The following is a 4,743-nucleotide window of genomic DNA, read 5'->3' as shown; positions in this document are numbered from 1 at the left end:
AATGATGAAAAAAGTAAGGTTCTACATTTAGGCAAGAAAAACCAAATGTACAGGTATAGTATAGGGGGTACCTTGCTCAATAGTAGTAACTGTGAGAGGGATCTCGGAGTCCTAGTAGACAATCACTTAAATATGAGCAAGCAGTGTGCTGCAGCTGCCAAAAAAGCCAACACAGTGCTGGGCTGCATTAACAGAGGGATAAAATCAAGATCACATGAAGTATTAATACCACTTTACAATGCCTTGGTAAGGCCACACTTGGAATACTGCATCCAGTTTTGGTCACCACGATGTAAAAAAGATGCTGAGACTCTAGAAAGAGTACAGAGAAGAGCAACAAAGATGATTAGGGGACTGGAGGCTAAAACATATAAGGAAAGGTTGATGGAATTGGGTATGTCTAGTTTAACGAAGAGAAGGGCGAGAGGGGACATGATAGCAGTGTTCCAATATCTCAGGGGCTGCCACAAAGAAGAGGGAGTCAAGCTATTTTCCAAGGCGCCTGAAGGCAGGACAAGAAGCAACGGATGGAAAATAATCAAGGAGAGAAGCAACCTAGAACTAAGGAGAAACTTCCTGACAGTTAGAACAATTAACCAGTGGAACAACCTGCCTCCAGAAGCGGTGAATGCTCCAACACTGGAAGTTTTTAAGAAGAAACTGGACAGCCATTTGTCTGAAATGGTGTAGGGTTTCCTGCCTGAGCAGGGGGTTGGACTCGATGACCTCCAAGGTCCCTTCCAACTTTATTTTTATTATTATTATTATTATTATTATTATTATTATTATTATTATTATTATATCAGGGATCTGATTTAGTCAGTGGAATCTCTGTCAACTATATTTTTAAGGAAGACAAGATCTAACAGACAGCACCTGGGGAAAGTATGATGACATTTCGTGGTCGATGTCTTGGGGATGCAGGTAAGTAACCTTTTGCTTAGAATATGATATGAGAACATTGTTTCTAGTATGTAGCAATTATTCTCCTTCCGTTAGCAGGTGCTAGATTGGGGGATTGTGTTGTGCTGTTTATCTGAATTGCTACAAGTAAGAGTCCACATAAAAGACAAGCAAGAGTAATAAACAATAAAATGATGCAACCCTCAAAGATTGCTAAATTGGTTTTGCACAGGTGTGGAGTAATTTTCAAAAAAAGCTTGCTCAATTACATAGAAATTGTCTCAGCTGGCTAAATAACCCTTTCTGTCAAGCGCAATGGAAGGTTGCAGCATAGAAGATTTATTCAAGAATCTATAAACAAGAATCTGGTCAATTAAAGTTCAACAGAATTCACAAGAGTTTGGACCAGGTACCCTTGTGAGAGTGCAACAGTTTTAAGCCAACTATATATTTAACTCCGCCCTTCAGCTCTTCTGCACTCTCAGCATAGGTATTTCTTGTATGTGTAAAGGGAAAAAAGGGTGACACTACTATATTCTCACCAATCTTCCACAGTGCCCATGAAGTTATCAAAGGAAATAATTGAATTCATTGTTACATGAAAATCATACCTCCCTTGATGCATTTTATTCAACCAATTTATATGCCTGCTTCTTATTGGACGCTAATCAGCTTAATTATATTTTATTACATTGATCTGCACAAATTAGACTATATGTGTAACGAAGCCAACCTATGTAAATGTTATTCATTTATATAACTTCCTTAATCCTACTTTAGTTCAGAGACTGGATTTCCAACATCCTTTGATGCTCATGACGCTTCCTTCATGACTTAAGTATTTTTGTATGGTTTTTTGTACAATTGTTTTTAATTAAAACAAGGAAGTTAGCAGGCTGTAAAACAAATTGCTCACCTCAAAAATCAACTCTGATTCCAGTATTGTTTCTGGGTCCTACATACATCCTAGAAACATTTTTTGAAAATAAATCTCTTAAAAAATATTTTCCTATTTATAGAAAAAATTGAAAGATAAGATGACTAATACAATTCGGCCGAGAGCTGACAGGAGGAACCAATCTCATCAGACAGCCTTTTGATAAATAATTTGTTTTTGACCAGCTGTCAGCTCTAGGGCAGCCATTTTGTGGAAATGCCCATAATATTCCATAAATGAGAATCTTTTGTTTTATATATATTCTACTATCACATTTTTTTTTATACATACAACAATGATTTTTCCCAATTCTTCCTTCCATGAGTCTTGGGCTCATGTTCTCAGAAATATTAGTGAGACATTTCAATTATTTGATCTGAAGGCCATTCAGCCATCCATGTCAATATTCCAGACAAAGTGTAGTTATATAGAAAATCTAACCATGTAGCTCTGATCAGTAATAGGTCATAAAAGTGGAGCTTGGGTTCTATGCCAGAATATGGTCTTCTTTGCAATATAACTGAATTCTATGGCAATTCTTTGATTTGTTTCTAAAAATATTTATTTTTACATTTTTATAGATAAGGTTATAGATATGATAAATATGATAGTGGGTAGTGTATAGTTAGTTTGTTAAGCTAGAATAGTAAAAGATTTAATTTAAATATCCACTTAGTTTGAAGCATACTAGATAAGTTTCAGAAAGTCACATTCTTTCATCCTAACACATTTCAGGGGGCTGTTCTAAGTATAAAATACAGCATATTGGGAAGTTAGAGACATATTTGCCATTCAGAAATACTATGAGAGTATTGAGGGAGAAAAATAATTTTAATAGATAGATAGACAGACAGACAGACAGACAGACAGACAGACAGACAGACAGACAGATAGATAGATACATAGATAGATAGATAGATAGATAGATAGATAGATAGATAGATAGATAGATAGATAGATAGATAGATAGATAGATAGATAGATAGATAGATAGATAGATAATAAAAAACAGTTGTCAGTAGGAAAATAAAACAAAACAAAAATGAGTAGCTCACAATGGCAGTAAGGTTTTGTTTTTTTTTGCAAATGAACATGCAATCTTGAACACATTTCTCTTGGAATAAGAGAGCCAATTTGGTGTAGTGGTTATGACATCAAGCTAGAAATAGGGAGACTGAATTCTAGTCTCACCTGGATATAAAGCTATCTGGATGACCTTGGGCCAGTCACTCTCTCTCAGCCCTAGGAAGGAGGCAATGGCAAACCACTTCTGAAAAACCTTACCAAGAAAATTGCAAGGACTTGTCCAGACAAACTATGAGAATTGGACACATCTGAATGGAGAAACCAAACAAATGCTGGAATAAACTCCTCTGAATCAAGTGAGAGTTATATCTGAATACACAGAACCAGAATTTCATTCTTAAATCGCCAATAGAAGCTGCTCCAGTATGGACGATTGGTATCCCTCCAAAAAAGCAATACAATACAACTATGTTGTATCAATCTTTCTTATGTTGATGCTGCACAAATATATAGGACAACAAACGCATCTTATCTTTCTGAGGATAGTTTGTATGAAATGTAATCAGCATATAGGGAAAATATCAGGTTGGACAACGTGTCCACACATCTAAATATGAAGTATGTTGCAACAGTTTAAATAAGAGATTGCTATTGTAATTGTGATAATTGTCCAAGCTAAAGGTGTAGTCAATTCATTTGCTAAAACTACTAATAAGCAGTTTACCCAGATCAAGCAACAAAGCAAGCTTAAATAACTGGATCCTTCATATTTGATTTTTGGGAGAAGTATAATCCCATCATGATTAGGCAAGAATCCTGCCCTACATATCTTTACTTACCAACCATAAATTCAATTCATTTTGCTGGTTTTTTTCTGGCAACAGTAATGATTTCCAGATATTTCTTGATATAGGATACTACTTTCAAATTTGGTCTTGAATTGGTATGTCACCAGCACCTGCCAAAATTTGAGATGTTTTCTCCAAAGGTTGCAAATAAATAAATAGCAGACAGAATATGATAATTAAAGAATCCCTAAAATAAGTCCAATGGATTGTGACACCAAAAATGATGCTTCGAGAACAGATCTTTCCAGCTTACCCTGAAATTAATGGATATTGTCTTGCAAATCTCAGAGAGATAAGAAAACACAAAGCACATCATGTATTGTATCTATTTCAAATATCTATTAAACTTACTAACTTAAATACCCTGTATTTTAGTATAACTATTAAAAGCGTATAAGGTACTCTGTTTTCATACATTGCTCAGCTTGTTGAAAGATACAACTTATTTAATAAATCCTGTTGAAAATTATGATGGCTTGCTGTAACGAGATGCAAAACACTTTACTGCTGCTCTTAGATGACTTAACAAGTGCAACTCTAGACACCTATAGTTATTAAACACTACGCCTCTCCCTTTTAATTCAGCTTCTAAATCTCACTGAGGCATTCTTAAAATACAAAACAAGGTTGCTACAATGTATGTATGTGTATATATATGTATGTATGTATGTATGTATGTATGTATGTATGTACGTACGTACGTACGTACGTGTGTGTGTGTGTGTGTGTGTGTTAAGTGTTTTTTATGATCCACCCGGTCGGCCCAAATATGGGAAGAAGTTAGCAATCCAAATTTAACACAAACACACACACACACACACACACATACATATGTGGTGGGGCAGGCGGTGCATGGGATTTCATATACTCCTTGATTTTCTAACTCAATTTTGTCTTTGGGGTTTCTTAGGATGGTGGATATTTTTCGGTTTGTGCAGAATGCTGTCTTGATGTTGTGTTTGTGGAGGATCTTGCTGATTCTGTCTGTGGTGCCTTTTATGTATGGGAGGAGGGCTTTGCCGTTTTCTT

Source organism: Protobothrops mucrosquamatus, unplaced genomic scaffold (assembly GCF_001527695.2).
Source record: "Protobothrops mucrosquamatus isolate PMUCROS unplaced genomic scaffold, P.Mucros_1.0 scaffold301, whole genome shotgun sequence".
Classification (NCBI taxonomy): Eukaryota; Metazoa; Chordata; class Lepidosauria; order Squamata; family Viperidae; genus Protobothrops; species Protobothrops mucrosquamatus.
Note: the sequence above shows the minus strand (reverse complement) of the source record.